This window comes from Natrix helvetica (genome assembly GCF_964273705.1).
Source record: "Natrix helvetica genome assembly, chromosome: 5".
NCBI lineage: Eukaryota > Metazoa > Chordata > Lepidosauria > Squamata > Natricidae > Natrix > Natrix helvetica.
The window spans coordinates 109,794,302-109,814,279 of record NC_138551.1 but is presented as its reverse complement, the minus strand read 5'-3'; the positions used below and the strand labels follow the sequence as shown (position 1 = coordinate 109,814,279).

General features: G+C 39.4%; 1 protein-coding gene across 1 annotated transcript in view; it reads right to left on the bottom strand.

The window, feature by feature from the left end:
* The window catches only part of NRG3 (neuregulin 3), a gene marked incomplete at its 3' end in the record, with an annotated part of 645,607 nt that overhangs the window by 262,620 nt on the left and 363,009 nt on the right, over window positions 1-19,978 (bottom strand). The window lies entirely within an intron of this gene.

Genomic DNA, 19,978 nt, shown 5'->3' with positions numbered 1-19,978 from the left:
ATCTTGTTCCAGAATCAACATGATATGGGCTACAATGGAACTGACTTGTAATGTACAGGAAATTGAGATTGAAACAAGTACTTGGGCAGATCACAATCCAATTACAATTAAATTGAAAGGCCAAAGGATAAGATCTAGATGGACATTAAATAATACTATATTAAAAAAAGAAAGACTTTGTTCAGAAAAAGAATTGGCTTTCTTCTTTAAAGAAAGTAGAAAAGAAGATACATCATTGCAGAACCTTTGGGATACAATGAAGGCCTTCACCAGAGGTTTGATAGTAGATTATATAAGAAAAAGAAACATAAAGAAAAGACAAACTTTTAAAGATTTAGAGAATGACTATAAAGCTCTTGAAAAAGAGTTACAGAAATCCCCACAAAAAAAAAGACATTAAAATAAAAATGGACATAAATAAGCACAAAATGGATCTATTGGAAAAGGAGAAATTGGCACAAAAATTAGAGGTGCTAAACAGAACTACTTTGAAAATGCAAACAAACCATATAAATTGAAAAAAGAGAGACAATCAAAGAAAATATTGCAATTAAGAGATGATCAAGGGCAAATCCATTATGGAAATGTTGAGAAAAAGAAAATTATACAAGACTACTATGGTAAACTGTATGAACTAGAGAATATAGAAGAGGGAGGAAATAAACAATATCTACAGGAAGCCAATCTCCCCCAGATACCCAAAGAAACTGAAACAATATTAGAAGGCAAAATAACTATGATGGAACTAACTGAAGCACTTAAGAAACAAAATAACAGAAAGGCCCCAGGCCCAGACTGCTTACCAGTAGAATTTTACAAGACACTTCAGGAATCGTTGTCCCTCCCACTATTAGAAGTTATGAATGTGATGTCTGAGAACAGGATACCCAAATCATGGTTAGAAGCATATATTACACTTCTGCCAAAAGAGGAGGCTGATTTAACACAAATCAAGAACTACAGACCCATCTCCTTGTTAAACTCAGATTATAAGCTATTTGCTTTGATATTAGTAGAACAACTTAAAAAATACATAAACAGTTTTATCCATCCTGATCAAAATGGGTTTTTACCAAAGAGACAAATCAAAGATAATATGAGAATAATTTTGGACACTTTGGAGTACTATGAGGCGCATCCCGAAAAACAAGTGGCCTTGATGTTTTTAGATGCACAGAAAGCATTTGACAATGTGAACTGGCATTTTATGTTTCTACAACTGGAACAGATGAATTTTGCTAAGAAATTTACCCAAGCCATACAAACCATATACCACAAAAAACCAACGCAAAGATAAATGGAGAACTGACAGATTCGATCGAAATAAGGAGAGGAACAAGACAAGGCTGCCCACTATCACCTTCACTTTTTGTCTTGACATTAGAAGTTTTAAATAGAAATATTAGAGAAGAGAAAGAAAAATTAGTTTACAGAAGCAAGCCCAGTTAGGCTTTCATAGAGTACAGTGGCATTTTAAAGCAAAGATCTCGGAAAATGTCAAATATATCTGCAGGCCTTTATCTGGCACAAAAGATGACCAAGCAGATGTCACTCAGATTTCTTCAAGGACGTCATTCGTCCAAGGCCAAAAGACTCAGCTCATTTGGTCTCTGTTTCCTCATCCTAAAACCAACCTTTACAAATCAAAAGTACAAGTAATCCTCCAATTTACAACACTTGATTTAATAACGGTTCAAAGTTACAACAGTATTGAAAAATGTGAGTTATTAACTTTTTCACAATTGCAACCATTGCATGGTCACGTGATCAGACATCAGATGCCTAGCACCTGACTCCTATTTATGACGGTGTAGTCAGGGGAGGGATTCAGCTGCTTTGGACCGATTCGGCTGAACCGGTTGTTATGATTTTGCACAGCTAGGAGAACTGGGAAAATTGACCACCAGCTAGCCCCCCCTACCCCCTCCATTCTGCCCCACCCTGCCCTATATATTATCTTCCCTTCACCACGCAGTCCAGACCATCCAGCTAATCTCCATGCCTCGCCTGCTCTGCTCGGCAAAGGTAAACATGCTGCCTATTTGCCCTTCACCTCAGGTTGGAGCCCAGGTACATGCCATTCCCCGGCTCCGGCATTGCCCCGGAGCTGCTGCCTGCTCACCACCCACCTCATTCAGGTCAGGGAATGCAGCATTCCCTGGCTCCAGCCTTGTCCTGGGCCTCCACCCACATGCCACCATCCCCCTCTGGCCTCAAACTGCCAGACAATTTTTCTTATCTAAAGCGCCGCAGCAGAGATCTTGCAGCCATCCCTTCCTGAGGCTTGGTTGCTCACAGAGAAGCCCCATGTGGTCTCTGGGTCACCAGCTGCTTCTCTCTGCTGCTGCTCTTGCTGGGAGAGAGTGAGAGCATCTCTTGTGCAATTTAGCAGCTGTGAGCCGCCACTTTCCTCTGTCCCATTCGGAAAGAAGGCAGCACAGAGAAAAAACATTCAACATGGCTGCTGCTTCTCTATGCTGTGCACTTTCCAGATGGGACTTAGAGGAAAGTGGCGGCTCACAGCTGCTAAATTGCACAAGAGATGCTCTTTCTCCCAGCAAGAGCAGCAGTGGAGAGAAGTAGCTGCTGCCCCAAAGAGCAGAGGTGGAGCAGAGCAGGCCCCCAAAGGCTGCTCAGTTGACCCTTGCAGCGTGGTGGAAGCTGCACATATGCAGAAGCTATGTTCATGTGCATGCACGGAAACCGTCTGCGCGCACATGTGCATGCACTCACATTTTGGGTGAACCAGTTGTTAAATGGGTTGAATCCCACCACTGGTTGTTCGTCCCAGGGTCATGTGATCCCATTTTGGGACCTTCTGACATGCAAAGTAATTGGGAAAGCCAGATTCACTTCGCAACCATGTTACTCACTTAACAACTGCAGTAGTTCATTTAACAACTGTGGCAAGAAAGTCCCAAAGGTGCTTTTTCAGGAGGTAACGGGACTTTCTTGTTTTTTCTTTGAAGACATTTTGCTTCTCATCCAGAAGCTTCTTCAGCTCTGACAGAAGGGAATGGAAGGATTTCTATTCCTGACAGCTGGTAATTTGCATCCTTTTAGAGAGTCGTTGAGGCCACTTGGAGTTTTAGCTGTGTCCTCAGGGTCAAATGCAAATGACCAGCTGTTTGGAAGGAATATGTCAGGCGTGCCTCCATCAATAACCAAGAAAGAAAACTCTCAATTCCATTGTTCGTGGAAATTAAAATACTTTTACTGGTTATGAAAAGATAGCAGCAAAAGGAAAGCAAGATCTGAGCCAGAAAGGCATGAACAAATACATATCAAATGATAATTCAGCCCCCTCCCTCCAATGACCCCACCCCAGTGTCCAATCTGCAACTCCCTAAGGTGTCATGTGGGTTTCATCTCCAAAAGGCATCACCAGGTTGGTATGCAAGATGGTTGGCCTTGACCAGGCCCAAACACCAGCCACCAGCATGCGCAGAAGATGGTGAGAAGAAAATTCCGTTTTCCATATCTTCTCCAGTATCCTATAATTCCCATCCCAAACACCATGCCCCCTGTCAGCCTGTGCTTTGCTGCTTGCTTTTGACTGCCATTGAAATGGGGAGGGGGGAGATAATATTGTATTTGGGGGGGGGAAGCTTAAGCACAGGAGTGAATGAAGAAGGGAGTGATTTTCTCACCATCTACTGCGCATGCTGCAGATAGTGGAATTGCCGCCAAGGCCAACCGTCCAGCATACCAACCTGATGATGGGTTTTGAAGCTGCAGCCCACATGACACCTGTGGGGTGTGCGGATTGGACTGGGGGTTGGGGTTACTAGGGGGAGGGAGTTGGGTCACATATTGATATCTATGATTACGCGCGCTTTTGCCTCAGATCTTGCTTTGCTAGCTGCTTTCTACTCATAAGCAGTAAAAGTACTCTTAATTCTGAAAAATGGAGTTGAGTGGTTTCTTTCTTGATGGAAAGAAGGAGGCTGATCCATCATTTCCTGATGGAGGCTGCCCTGACACCCCCACGCTCCCCATTTCTATGGCAGCCGATAGCAAGTAAGCGAAGCCATCCAGGCACAGATGAAGAAGCTTCTTGGATGAGAAGTGAAATGTCTTTAAGAAAAAACAAGAAAGTCCAATTGTCTCCTGAAAAAGCATCTTTGGGACAACCATGACCTTGGATGATGGAGAATCTCTACAGACCTGTGGAAATAAAGGTTGTAAAATGGGACAAAGTTCACTTAACAACTGTCTTGCTTTACAACAGAAATTTTTGGCTCAGTTGTGGTTGCAAACCAAGGACTACCTGTAGTAATCTCAGCTCACCTACCACAGGGCCTTCCCAGGTTACCTGGACAAGAAACAGAGACTAGATGAGCTGCTTCTACTCCTTGTATGGCTATATTAACAGAAGCTTGCAAGTCTGAAAGTACAAAACACCCACTGTTTCCTTTTCAGACTGAGAAGTTTGGGAGGGTCCCTTTCTCCACCCGTTATGCAGCCACAGGCTATGCCTTCTATTATCTGGCAATTCTCTAGGCAGCATCTCTACGTCCTGCTTTCTCCAGGTTTTTTTTCACACACACCATTACAGCCTTGTACTTTTTCATGGTGCAAGAAAGCAGTGGACAATATTCCAACTGAGTTGTTGTGATTAGTAACTAATTATTTCTTTCACATTGCTGCTTCTGATATTAATTAAATGTGCAAAGCTCGATTTATGAAAACTTCATTTCTATCAATGTACAGTATTTCATTCTGGAATTCTAACAAAACGGACAGGACAAATCACAACCTCCAGCACCAGCCCTATAATATTCTTTCTCAGAGGCAAAGACTGATTTTTTTTAATCCAGTTACATTGTCTGCTATTATATGCTGTGAACAAAGAGAGAAGGGCAGAATTACCTATTAACCTCCAGAGGCAGCCATTTTCCATGTCAGTGGGATGATCAGACCGAATCTCTGCAAATGCTTTCATTAAATACAATCAGCCAATTGGGTGTCTTTTGGATGTGACAAGAACAGGAGCTTATAAAATACCAAATGAGCAACAAAGACTGTGAGACAAGAAGATCACTCAGTCTTCAGTTCTGAATTCACTTTTAAATTTGGGAATTGGGTGTGTCTAGTCTAATGAAAACAAGGACTAGAGGAGACACGATAGCAGCCTTCCAATATTTGAGAGGCTCCGACAAAGACCGGTGTGTTTGTGTGTGTATGTGTCAAACTATTTTCCAAAGCACCAAAAGGTAGAATGAGAAACAACAGATGGAAACTAACCAAGGAGGGAAGCAACCAAGAACTAAGAGAAATTTCCTGACAATTAGAATAATTAAGCAATGGAATGGCTTGCCTTCAGAAGTTGTGGATGTGCCATCACTGGACACTTTCAAAAAGACATGAGACAACCATTTATCTGAAATGGTATAGGGTCTCCTCAAGCAAGGGATTGGACTAGAAAACATCAAAGGTCCCTTCCATCTCTAGTCTATGTTCTATGAATCCAGTGATGCAAATAAATGGTGCATTTATTGGAAGGGTGCACACCTTAGCATGCAATAGATGTTTCAATCTCTGCTTGTATTATGATGACCTTTCTGCTTGCGTAGGACATCGTGTCTTCTCCTCATCTTCCTGATCTTGAGAACCTTGGACATTTTTCTTCTCTTTTCCCAATTCCTTTTCTCCTCTGTCCCTGAATCCAATTATACTGGATCTGATCACAAGTATTATTGGGGAAAATAAGGCAGCTTTAATACTTGTCCAAGAACATTGCTGTGCCAAATGGGGTCTCTTGCTGGGTTTCACAATGTTACTATATCCTGGATTTCCCATGAAGAGTTTTTCCGATGCTTGGACACACAGTTCACCCTACGGCTGTTTTCAAGCCGTACCCTTACCCCAACCTATTCCTCAGCCCCACCCATTCTCACAGCCCTGGTGTTTTCCGTATAATATTTATGAAATGAGGGCAGCTGGGGATGTGACACAGAGATTTAGCATTCAAGCTAAGAGGAAAGGGAGGTGAAATATTCTCCCCAAAGCAGGAAGCAGCTCAAGAGGCCTAGCAGTTTGTCGGACTTTTTGTATCATTTATATTAACCACTCAATAGCCGCGTTTCAGTCCTTCATCTGCCATTTCCCATTTTATGCTGATCTCTCGCTATGCTTCCCTGTATCTCTATCAGACCTTTCAGGGCATCTGAGGTCGCCGGCTGCATAGTAATGCAGTTGATTTTTTATCACACAGACTTCATTAAGAGAAATGCACCATGAATTATTAGCTGCAGTCTGAAGGCCTAAAATGAACCTTATTATATCAGGTGCTGTTGAATGCCTCAACAGGAGACATAATTAATTTATGGACTATTGAACTATCCTCAAATATAGTTAGAGTTAATATTCACTTAGCATCAGTATGATTGCCATGCTGCAACAATGACCAATTGCCCATGGTCATTCCTCCAACCTCCTTCTTCAAACAGAGCACCTACTCCGATCTCATCGCTTGTCTGATAATTCTGCTTCTTTTTGTGAAAAAATTATTTTCTTGCATGAAAAGGCAGAGCCTTTTTCAAATTAATTTTCTAATTAGCGTGGATTTGCTCTTAGCAACCACAGAAAAAGAACCACTGTCTCCTAGAGGAATTCTCCTCCCCCCCACCAACTTCCCAATCTCTCCTACAAAGGTGGGATTTTCTGATGGCCTCCAATACATCCAGTAACAAGGTCTAAGGCTGGCTAATTTCTACCACTCCTTGTGGCTCAACATTTTAAGAGATGATGCTCTCAAGCTCCATAAAATAAGCTCTAAAGCATGTGAGATAAATTGTGCCTTATACTCAGCTACACATCTTATTTTTTTAAAATTAAAAAATATTTGCAGTCTACGTATAAATTCAGTAAGCTAACTCACACTTTTTAAAGCTGTAGGCAAACCAAAACATAGCTCTTTGCTGATGTTTTCCCTTTTCTGAATTAAAATATAAAAATAAGAAGCAAATTAGGTTGCAACAAATTTAGTTGTGAAAAATCTGAAGTGGGAGACCATCAAACGTGGCAGTTGAGCCCTTCACAGTTATTTTCATGTCTTGAGCTACAAATAATTCCAAGGTCTGGATGAAGAATTACTCTATCTCAGAAGCTTGTTTCAAGTGGAAGAACTTAGATCTAGGTAGTCCTCAACGTACAACCCAAACTGGGACCAGATTTTCATAACTAAACAAGCGGTCATTAAGTGAGTAACACCTGATTTTATGACTTTTTTTGCCATGTTTTCCCTGTTGACTTTGCTTGCCGCACAATCCTAAAAGTCTACTAAGGATTCTGATGCATGAAAGAAATATAGAACATAGAATAATAAAGTTGGAAAGGAGTTTGGAGGTATTCTAGTCCAACCCCCTGCTCGAGCAGGTGAGCCAATACCATTTCAGATAAATGGTTGTCCAGTCTCTTTTGAAAGCCTCCAGCGATGGAGCATCCACAACTTCTGAAGACAAGCTGTTCCACTAGGTTGATTGCTCTCACCGTTAGGGAATTTCTCCTTCGCTCCAGGTTTGTTTGTGTGGACCTTGGCTCCAGAATTCTCAGCTAGGGCTTGGCCATTTGGGAATTCTGGGAATTGAAGCTCATGCATCTGGAAGGTAGAGAAACAGGGAACAGCAGCCCTAACATTCAGAGAGTTAATTACCGCTTTCCAATGTGATCCAGGAGCGGAATAATCTTCTAAACGTTTGTCAGAAAAAAGAGTTTCCCAATAGCAGGAGATGGAAGCATTAATTTCCTCTTTCTAAGTCTTCAGATTGAGACTTGGAGACAAGATGCAGGTTTCAGCACCATGACTGAAGCATCACCCTTTGGTATGTGCATCATCCATACGATATGTGTCCCATAGGGATGAATTAGTGCTGCCATCAACATCTTGCTCCTTTTGACTCTCCCTGTGGAGTCTGCTGAACCAAAGCAATACTTCCTCATTAATAAGGATCTGTGTTCCTTGCACTTTTTCACCTATTAAAAGTTTGCGAACGTCTGAGGCGGACAAATGCTAGAGTTCACAATTTGTACCCAAGACAAATCAAGAAGTCAAAAACGTGCCATAAGTTCCTTTCTAAAGAGTTGGGAAGAGGTGTCATTATTTAACATTGGAGAGAAATATGTGTACTTGAAGCACAAGCTCTGCATTCATCAAAGTGCAAGAAAGCAAAAACAAGCTATTTATAGTATCTGGAGACTTGCTTGTCATGGCAAAAGGGAAACTTTCTCCCCCAGATTTCATGCACTTTGAAAGCACACAGATCGTTTCGTCTATGGTGCCACTTGGAGGGGCAGTACATAACAACACACCATGTTCTTTAATTCGTCATTAAAAAATATGAACAGGTAACCAAATTGAGTTGAACTTTGAAGAGTTGCAAGAACATTCCATTTCTATATTTGGCTGAGATGAGAGAAAATAATTAATCTTGGCTAATTAAAAGGCATAATTTAAAACTGAATCTAGCCATCATGACAGCCTTCATATTATGAAAACACACATCATGTAATTTCAAGAGAAAACTTAACAATTAGTGTTTGGATGTTTGATCACCATTGAAATAATGCTGCTGATGCCATCTATTTCTGCATACAAAATCCAGACTGATTATTCCTTGTTTGTGAGTCTGTTTTTTGGTCCAACTAGGGCATGACAAAATGCTGGGAAATAACTCCTGGGTGTGTATGCACCAGAAAGTACAGAAAATTATACAGTATGCTTTGTTTTGGTTTTCTCTGAGTGAGAAAAACAAATCTGAATGTTCTGAGGCCATGTACTATTTTAGTATACAGACAACTCAAAGTCTTTTTTTAATCCCTTAAATATAAATGTTTATTGGAGCTTTTTTTTGAAGGCTTATATCTACAGTTGTATACTTCAAAATTATTTCATGTAAAGGGGAATAATTAAAATAGCTAAAGAAGAAGAACAAGAATATAACGTTGAGGAGTTTGAAAGACAACTTGGGCCAAAATATCATGAAACTTTTAGGTCTACTATTCCATTAAACTGGAATTTAATTCAATGTCCTTGGCTTTAAATGTGTAGTATCCAACTGACCGATGATCTCTAATATGGGGTCCTTGGTGCTTTCTGAGCTTGGTGGTTTTCTTGAAGGTGTTTCATTACTAGCTGCCATCATCATTTATCACTTAGTTTGATAATGAAAACTCTGCAAGAAAACCACTAGCCTCAGAGAACACCTAGGACTTCACTGTTCAACCCTGAGCCACAAATATTCTCTTACCCACCCATTAATATTCCTAACCCCTTCTCCTCCCTGCCTCTCCATAGCCTGCTTGAGAGTTCCTCCTCATCCTCCCAAGGTTCATGAGACCTGGGCAAGATAGCGGACCTTGTCCATGATAGCTTCCACTGTGCAGAAGTCTCTCCCTTCAGGGACAGATCCTAACACTCCTTGCATTTCCAAGACAAATAAAAGCAGTTCTGCGTCCCTCCACCTTTATAGCCCAAGCTGATGAGCATAAATAAGCATGAATAAGCACACTGGCTAGAGAATTCTGGGAGTTGAAGTCCACACATTTTAAATTTACCCAGTTTGAATACTGGATCATAGGAAGGCTACTTTATTGTTGTAGGGTATAATGACAGAATCTCAAAAGCCTGCCAGAGACCTCCGCACTCCCTCTTACACCAGACAAAATTCAGGCAGAATTATTTGAGTTGCTGTTTCATGTCTTCTCCCTTCCCAGGTTCACGTTGTTATTTTTCCTCCTTTTTGCATTTTTGAACTTTTTCAGCAAAGTTGTTGCTACGTTTCTTTAACATGGGATGTATTTGATGTCAGCCCCACTAGATAGAGCACAACAGAAAATCAACTCCCTTTTATTAAGGTGACCAACTTTTTTACAATGAAAAGGAGGACAAAACACGTTCTATTGTCCAAAATGCTAAGGTGACCAACTTTTTTACAATGAAAAGGAGGACAAATAAATTGGAAAAAAATATATTGTAAATAAAAGAAATATTTTATTCATTGCAACAATAATACACTAAAATATGATATATGCATAATAAAAACATTCGCAACATTTTATATTGTAATTATGCTTACATGCCTGTTAATTATTATTTAAATGAGTACTTTTCCATTGAATTAATATTTTTTGTCAATGTATCATCTTCTAACAATATATTGGAAATATCTGAACAAGAAATATCCTTCATATTGAATTTTACGGCAAGTGCTACAGCTAGAGTATTAACATTCAGTCTCGATTTCTCACTTGTCGAAAAATCATTGGCAATTGAAAAAAACTCTTTCAACTGCTGCATTAGTTCCAGGGCAGCACAACGTAAATTGAACAAGTATAAATAAATGTTCACATGGAATATGTTCATTTTTGAAATGGCTGAAAATATCCACGGATCTTTTATCAATTTCAACATGTTGATTTTCCCATTATATTAATTTTTCAGAATTTAAATATACATTCAGTCTTCTAATTTCTTCAAAGAGACAATTGTCGTCTATTTTAATGTCTAGCATTTCTTTAGATAAAAATTCAACACAAGATTCAATATCTGTTCAATATACTTGCAATGAAGTAAAAAAAAAACACCATTAAAAACTGTTTAATAAAATACGTCACATAACGCACAACAGATTAGCCTTCAAATATCAAAAGGGAGGACATGTAGGAGGACACTTTTCGAGGGAGGACAGAACTTACAAAAGAAGGACTGTCCTCCCTAAAGGAGGACGGTTGGTCACCTTACTTTTATTGCTATTGAACCATAGCCCTTAGGCTTATATCCCACTTCATAGTGCTGTTACAGCCCTTTCTAAGCGGTTTACACTCTTGCCCCCAACAATCCGGGTCCTCATTTTACCCCCCCTCGGAAGGATGAGAGGCAGAGTCAACCTTGAGCCTGGTGAGATTCGAACTGCCAAATTGCAGTCAGCTGGCAATCAGCTGAAGTAGCCTGCAGTACTGTACTCTAACCACTGGCCCACGGTGGCTCATATCTCAGGCTGGCTTATAACTCAGCCTTTCTGAATACTGTCTCATTTTTCAGGACTTCAAAAATTGTTTCAGCCTTTTGACTGCCTGATGATTCTTGCATATTTCCATCAAGATTCCAAGAGGAACATTGCAACCTCCATGTAAAGATCATGGGACAAGCCTAAACTAGATGTTTCCAGAGGTTTTCCAGGAAATCCTTGCACATGGGAGTCTCTTCATCCATGGGTTGAAATAACACTGGTTTTCAGGTGCCCTGCTCTGCTCAAGATAGACCCATTCAATGCCATGAAGAACACCACCTGTCATTTGGCTTCAACTTTCTTACATTCACAAAATACTCTGAAAATTCCTTCCACATCTGTGAGATTTTGTTTTTGTGCAGATGGGTTGAATTAGGATTTACTCCCAAGTTAAATAAATGATTACTCATAACATGTACACATTTAAGAAAAGCAAAACTGTTTAGCCACTTTTAAATGTTTTCATTTCTCTTTGATTAATGCAGACTTTTATAGGTAGCTGACAGAGCTGAGGTTTTATCTCACTTTCAATCTGTCATCCACTCAAAAGAGTGAAGCAAAAAGTGTAGAGAGAAATAAATCTTCACCTGATTCCAGCACAGTTCACTATTTTCCCTGACTTTTCATAAATTAATCTATTTGTCCAGATATTTTGCTGAGAAGGCTAGAGGGGTCAGACTCCGAGATGAGATGGTCCCATTAAGACCTGATGTAGTTTATTCTCAGAGGCTCCAGAGGGAAAGGTTTTCTTCTGCTTAATAATTCTTAAGTAGATTTGCTGGAAAGAGACTCAGCATTTCTGACTTAAGAATTTTCTGGGATATTTATTATCATCATCCTCATCCTGCAGCACCACAATTCCACACCATCTATTTTGCCTGTTTAAAAGTCAGTGTGTTTGTTCTGAAGGCCTGACAAATTACCTTCCTCCATCTTGTTTACTTATAATGCACACAGACAGTAATAATGCCAAACCTATTTTGATTTTTTGAAATAATGTGCTATTTAGTATTCTTTTCTTATCTGAGTCTAAGACCACCTTAAAGTATGTGTGCATTCCTGCCAGTCTGCCTGGCCACCCACCCACTCACCTACGCATTCACCCATCCATCTATCCATCGGATCCAGTTATATCATTACTTTTCCATGTATTATTAAATTTCTATTCATCGTTCTCTAATACTACAGTTGCTTTAATTAAGATTATTTATTGCATGGACATCAAAAAGAGGGAATGATATAGCCAGTCACTGGCCTTGCTCCACTCTTCCCACTTATGAAGAGGATCTAAGCGCTAAACAGGTTGCAGGAGGAGGAGGAATCTGGGCAGGACCTGGGGCAGGGCGTTCGGAGAGGGAGCCGCCTAGAATCCCTACACAGCCACAAAGTTAACGTTTTTGAAATCGATGGACGATTGCAGCAGATTTCTTTTGAGCCATTTTTACAAGCAAACATCAACTTAAAATATTCTTTTTTTAATGCATTACTTTTCCACTCTATGAGAATAAAGTCCTTACAGACACGACACACCCTAGCCGATCACCACAATTGAGCTCAAAATTTCCATTGCTAAGCAAGATGGTTAAGTGAATTTTGCCCCATTTTAAGATCTGTCTTGCCACAGCTATTAAGTGAATCACTGCAGTTGTTAAATTATTAACGTGGTTGTTAAGTGAATCTGGCTTCCCTGTTGACTTTGCTTGTCAGAAGGTTGCAAAAGCTGACTATGTAACCCCGGGACACGGCAACCAACATAAATCCATGCTAGTTGCCAAGCAGTTGAATTCTGATCACTGGCCAATGACCATAGAGAAGCTGCAAGAGTCACATGTGTGAAAAAGGATCATAACAAGTCACTTTTTTCCCATGTGTTCATAACTTTGAATGGTCAGTGTGAATTCTTTTGCCCTTATTAGCCTCTCTGTAGTGTTCTTTGGTGTCACCAAGACAAATTTCAGTGGTGAAATTTGGCGCTGAGTTATGGGAGGGAAGAGTAAAGAGGAACATCAGCCTTGAATTGTTGCTATGCAGGAAGCAAGGGATCCTCCCTAATTTCCTTGCAGCATTTATCAGATAGTATCTCTCTTGACACGAGGAGGAGAAGGAGGGGGGAGGAAGACGTATACCTGTAAAAGCTCAAAGCAGTTTCTTTATTGCTGGTTGCCAATAGACAAAATCTTGCCAGACTAAAGCACACTCTGCATAACTGATAAATGCGGAGAAGAAATTAGAGAGGATTCCTTTGTGCTACTTCCCACAATGATTCAAGACTGAGGTTTCTCTTTTACTTCCCCTTCCAATAACCAGATTCCACCGCAGGGCCAGTGATAAAGAAGACATGCACGTCCTGAGGGACAAGGCCTTTGGGATCATTGATGGTAGCATTAAAAGAGTAAGAACACAGTAAGCAAACATTCATGGTTTGCAGAAGCTGACCTCAATAAATCAGGATTGCCGATCTTCAGCTTCACTTGGGTAGGGAGTCAAGGAGCTTTGGCTATTTAGGGCATAAAGTGATCAACCTTGCACTGAAGTTGACAACTGTTCCTGTCACTCTTGGCACTTTAGCCCTTAGAACTAGATCATCTGGCTTCCCTCTTAGAACCTTGATTTCCACTACTTGTTCCTTGCAACTCTGATGAACCAGACTCCTGATTTATGGTGTTAAGTGAGCTGGATGACAAGCCATCTAGGGCTTCAGAGATCAAAAGCAATAGCTTCAACTGTACACAGAAAGTAAATGGCAAGAAATATAGAACATCATACCCACAATATGCTCCCATTATAATAAATTGGTTAGTATTTCGTGGTACGATCAGAAAATAACAGAATAACAAGGTAATGGAAAGGACCTTGGAGGCCTTCTAGTCCAACCCCCTGCTCAAGCAGGAAATCCTAGACCATTTCAGACAAATGGTGGCCCATTTCTTTTTAAAAGCCTCAAGTGACATAGTAACTACAATGTCTGGAGGCTGTTTCACTGGTTAATTGTTCACACTGTCAGGAAATTTCTATTTAATTCTAGGTTGCTTCTCTCCTTGATTAGTTTCCATCCAAGGCTTCTTCAGGTGGCGTTCATATTTTCACATTATTGAGCTACTCAAGAATGTAGTTAAGGAATTTTAGTTAAGAATAAGTTAAGATTAACTTAACTACATTAACCTAATGTAGTTAAGATTTGTAATGGATGTAATCTTGGATATTTTTATGTTTAGATTGGCTTTTGAATTTGTTGTTGATTATTGTGTGGTCTCAGTTGTGCCACATTACTATTAGTGTTGCTGCTGATATTATTATTCTCAAGTGGTGTTCATAATTAGCATTCTTGAGTTTGTCCATAGCCCAAAATCCAGCTTTGTTCCCAGATAACTTTTGTCATCAATATCTTGTTTTCGTTCAATACCAATATCAAGTTTGCTTTCAAATTTCCTTTCTTTTCATTTTGAGTAAGAGTCTTTGTATTTTCAGCCTTGAAAGTAAAAAAATTGATTCCAACAATTTATTGTAAATCAATCTCACTTGTTATGAGACCGGACGATTTATGTCAGCTACCCATGTGAAATAGAGATCTACTATTTGGACTAGAAACAAAATCAACATTTACAATGGAAAGGCCAGAATTTTTTTAAAAAAGAAAAAGAAAGCCAGATAAGAGAAAACTTTATATTGTTATGAAATACATTGTTATATGGCAGATCAGGACCACAGTAACAACAGACAGAGAGTTTGACAGGCAAGGAATTAAACAGACTTTATTCTGATGTTCAGACATGGGATATGTTTTAAAACTAACCACCCTGTGGTTCAAAAGGGAAGGAAGGAATTAAAAACTTGACTATACATAAATGGGAAAAAATATTCCCTAAAGTTATCTCCAGGGCTAAGTTTTTTATAATGTCACTATTGCTTTTATAAAATCCTAAGGGTTGGAAAGATTCTTATTTGAACCCTTGAATTCTGTGCTCAGTGGAGGAATCTATTTTAAAATATGCCGGGGAGAGGGGAGGGGGGGGGAGACTTTTCAATCTTTAGTTTTGAACACATCCGAGGAATAAGAGGTCACGATTCTTCTGGAAAAAAATGTTCCCAATTTTGTCAATGCTCAAAAGAAGGGACAAAGGATGAAACAAAAGAATAAAAAAAGAGGAGCTGTTTTGCTCTTTTAAAAGGGGCTCGTGTAGTTTTCTCTCTTTGAAGGTGTGCTTTCATATAAATGTTAAATCAAAACAAGGTCTTGCCTTTTTGTCACCCAAGGCCTCAGCATTTCACTCTTCTGCAGAATAATTGAGATTAACAGATTAGCAGAGTTGGATCCAGTCCAATTCCCTGCTTAAGCAGGAGACCCTACACCATTTCTGACAGAGGGCAGTCCAATCTCTTCTTGAAAATCTCAAGTGATGAAGCCTCCACAACTTCCGAAGGCAACTTCTGTTCTACTAGTTGATTGCTCTCACAGTCAGAAAATTCCTCCTTATTTCCAGGTTGAATTTCTCCTTGGTCAGTTTCCCATTATTCCTTGTCTGACTTTTGGGTGCCTTGGAAAATGGCTTGACTCCCCCCTTCTTCTCTGTGGCAGCACCTCAAATATGGCAACACTGCTATCATGTCTCCCCTGGTCCTTCTCTTCACTAGACTAGCCATGCCCAGTTCCTGCAACTGTTCTTCATATGTTTTAGTCTCCAGTCCCCTAATCATCCTGGTTGCTCTCCTCGGCACTTTTTCTAGAATCTTAACATCTTTTTTATAATGTGGTGACCAAAACTGGATGCAGTGCTCTAGGAGTGGCCTTACTAGGGCTTTATAGAGTGGTATTAGTACCTCACTTGATCTTGATTGTATCTCTCTATTAATGCAATTTAGGATTGTGTTGGCTTTTTTTGGCTGCTGCTGCACACTGTTGGCTCATATTTAGTTGCTGGTTCACTAAGACTCCAAGATCCCTCTTACAGTCATTGCTATTAAGCCTGGTTTCACCCAGTTTATATGCGTACTTTTGGTTTTTCTTACTTAAGTATTGGACTTTACTTTTCTGTACATTGAATTTCATTTTGTTAGATAGGGCCCAGTGTTCAAGTCTGTCAAGATCTGGATCTTGAGCCTATCCTCTAGGGCCATGATGGCAAACCTATGGCAGGTGTGCCATATGTGGCACACAGAGCCATTTGTTAGGGCATGCGAGGCATTGCCCTGTCAGCTCCAGCGTGCACATGCTTCAGCCTTCATTTTCAGCCATTTTTCGCTGAAAATGAAGGCCGAAGCATCCAGAGTGGAGGGAGTGGGTCACGTATACATGTGCGCACAGGGTGATGGCATAGAATTATGGGTGTGGACATGCCCATGCATGACCCCCTTGCACTCCTCCTGCTTTTGGCATGCGATAGGAAAAAGGTTAGCCATCACTGTTCCAGGGTGTTAGCTATTCCTGCCAGTTTAGTATCATCTCAAATTTGGTAAGTTCCCCTTCTATTTCCTCATCTAAGTTGTTTATGAAAATATTGAAGAGTACTGGGCCTAAGATAGAACCTTTTGGTACCCCACTGCTTACTTCTCTCCATGTAGCCTTAGACCTACTCGTTGAGTATGATTTGTCAGAAAATCCATCTGGTAATGAAGCTGTCTATCCCACTCTTTTTTAGCTTGCCAAGAAGTAGGTTGTGGTCTACTTTGCCAAGTGCCTTGCTGAAGTCTAAGTACCATATTTTTCGGAGTATATGACGCACCTTTTTCTCTGAAAAAAGAGGCTGAAAATTGGATGGGAGGAGAAGTCAACGTCGCAATGATACGAACATGCGGTCTTGATGCTCCGAGACCGCTGCCAATACTTTTGCCACTGGGTGGTCCAATTGGACCTAAACTGCCCCGTAGAGATGGTGAACAGGAAGAATATGTCTTTCTGATCTCAGGGACACCACAAAGTCCCTGATCGATCCAAGAGAAGTTCTTCAAGCCAGTGACAAAAAGTCCAGCCCCAGGCTGATGAAGTTAGGACAGCTCCGGAAAGGAAAGGGAAGCGGAAAGAGAAAGTGTGCCCATCTGGTGAGGAAACTTTATTGTTTTGGAAAAAACTGCCCATTTTTTTTTAAAAAAAATTAAAGTAAATCCGAAAGCAGAAGAAAATAAGTGGCGAAATTAACCTCTATTTGACTGCTTTGGATAGTGTGTTTAATTTTACTTTGTGGATTGAAGTGCTTGCAACTATTTTTTAAAAAGAGAATGGATCAGTTTTTCTTCTATTTTTTATTTTTATTTTTTAACCTATGGATTAAAATTTTCTTCTTTATTTCAACAAGGACTTTTATTACTTGCTATTAATTCTATTTGAGAACTCTGTTTCTTTTAAGTTTGAAATAACATTAGCGAGTGGGAAGCAATACTGCCACTTGGAGTCTAGAGGTTTGAGTTTTTGAAACAATGCACTTTCCCTTCTCCTTTTGATTTCACTGACTTTGTATCTTGAGGCTTGGCAACTTGTTTATAGAAAGTGATAAGAAGCAAGGGCACAAATTGTTTTTACAGGTGCACTTTGAGAGTCTTACTGGCAGTGGGAGAGAAAAAGAAACACAACCTTCTTTTTTGAAGATTATAAATGATATAAGAAGGCTTGAAAGCCAGACTGGCAGTATCTACTAGCTTGTTAAAATGGCACAATATTTAAAAGAAACAATAACTTTGCAAAACATCTTGGCTGGAATTCAAAATTTATTAGAAATAACAGAGATAATTGAGAAGAAGATGGAAAAAATAGAGTTTATAACAGTAAAAAATGATGGGGTCAGAGTCCCAAAAATTGAAGGGGAAAATGATTATAAAGACAAGACAACTGATTACTTTACCAGTGGAGTGAACGTGGTTGAAAGTGGGAAAAGGGGAGTATGGAAAAGGGAATTAGATTGAAAGGAACTATACCCCGGATTTCAAGGCATGGAAGAAGAAAAAAGAGGAAAAACAATGGATTTAAGGAGAGAGAACTTCTCAGAAGCAAGATTGACAACCAAAGATAACCTGATTAAAATAGCAGATGGAGGTGTCAGGCCTGTAGTTATAGAAGCCAAGGTCATCTTTTGTCTCCGCACCTCGACACCTGACCGGAAGCAGAGGGGTGTAGATGCCAGCGTGGAAGATGATGATTGGAACATGTGATGGATTATGGGGTGTGGGGATAGATCATGAACTTTCAACTGGGTGGAATTCCAGGATGTAAATCAGTGTTGGAATTCCATAGACGTGCTAACTTGCCTGTAGAATAAATTGGACCTTTAAGGATAACTTTGCCTTGGACAATGATTTAATTCTGCATGGTATTTAGAACGCTAACAGGAGGGCATCGAGATTACGTAAGTGATGCTACAAGCAACAAGCTGCGGAGAGAAGTTCACAAAAATTTTATTAAGGAAATAAATAGAGGATCAATTCCACAAATGACAAAAGAAATAAGACTGTATTATTACTGGAAGGATACAGGCTGATATATGAAAGTTGCTAATAAAAAATAGTTAAATTTAGTAATTAGTGATTAGTAATTTAGTAATTTCTAGAGTGCTATGTTAAATAAATAATTGATAAGGATAATAAGGTACATACATGTGTTGGTTTGATGAGAGAAAATTTGATATAATTAGCGAATGAATTTTTGTTAATAAATAGTATCTATAACAATAACAATAAAATGACAAGAGATATAGTGAACAATATATATATATATGTACTGGTTTAATAAAAGGAATTGAGATATAAATTGTAAACAGCGATTTGGAAAGGAGGATCAGAAACCTTGGTATCAAACATAATTATTTTTTACCTAGAGCATGCTATAAAGGGGTAATGTTATTAGATGATATTAGAAATAATTAATGAAATGCTACTATGTGCTTGTGTTTTTAAATTTTGGACGATTTCATGTAAAAGGATGTTAAAACAACCACAGTCAAATGAGAAGTGTGGTATGTTGATAGTAAGACAAATAAAGATTTTTGATTTAAAATACATAATGTGATTTGAATTATAAGCAATGACTGTAGAAGAGATGCATGAAAGTTATTTGTAGCCAATTGACACACTTCTACAATTTGTAATGAAAGATGATTTTATTTTATTTTATTGTGTTGTGTTTGTCTGTTTAACAAAAAAAAATTTAAAAATCTTTTTTTTTAAAAAAGAGGCTGAAAATCTGGGTGCATCTTATACACAGAATACAGTATTTTTGTCTCCCGAAACTCCATCCACTTCACCAAAATGGCCGTGCATAGCTTGTAGGAGGCTTTCAGAGAGCTCCTGGGGGCTGAGGAGGACAGAAATGAGTGACCCCCACCCTTCCTAGGAGCACTCTACAACCCTCCTAAGGGCTATTCATGCCCTTTTTTGAAAAAAAATTCATGAACACGGGCCATTTTGGGGAGGTTTGCAGAGTGCAAAAACTTTTCTTTTAAATTTTCCTCTTCAAAACTGTTAGATTGGGTAATGGATAGGCACACGCAGGCTTAACGGTAACAACAGCTCTTTATTAAGTACAACAAGTGAGAACAATCCAGGGAAGGTTGAGTCTGACAGCAGCCCTTTTATAGGGAGCTGTCAGACCTTTCGACCAATAGGATTAAACCTCTGTTCCTACCGGAACAGAAGACCTTGGTGGAAACCACTCTAGTTAGAACAAATATCTAACAAAAACCTTGCTGCATCTTATACTCCGGTGTGTCTTATACTCTGAAAAATACAGTATATTATGTCCACAGTATTTTGCTGGTCTACTAATTTAGTCACTATGTTGAAGAATGAAATAAAATTGGTTTGGCATGATCTGTTTTTAACAAACCTGTTCTGGCTGCTAGTTATTATTTTATTTATTTCTAGGTGTTGGCAGATCTGTTTTTTTTTCTTTTTGTTTTTTTTTTGTTATCTTTTACAGTATCTTCCCGGGTATTGAAGTTAGGCTGATTGGTCTATAGTTTCCTCATTCTGTTTTTTCCCTT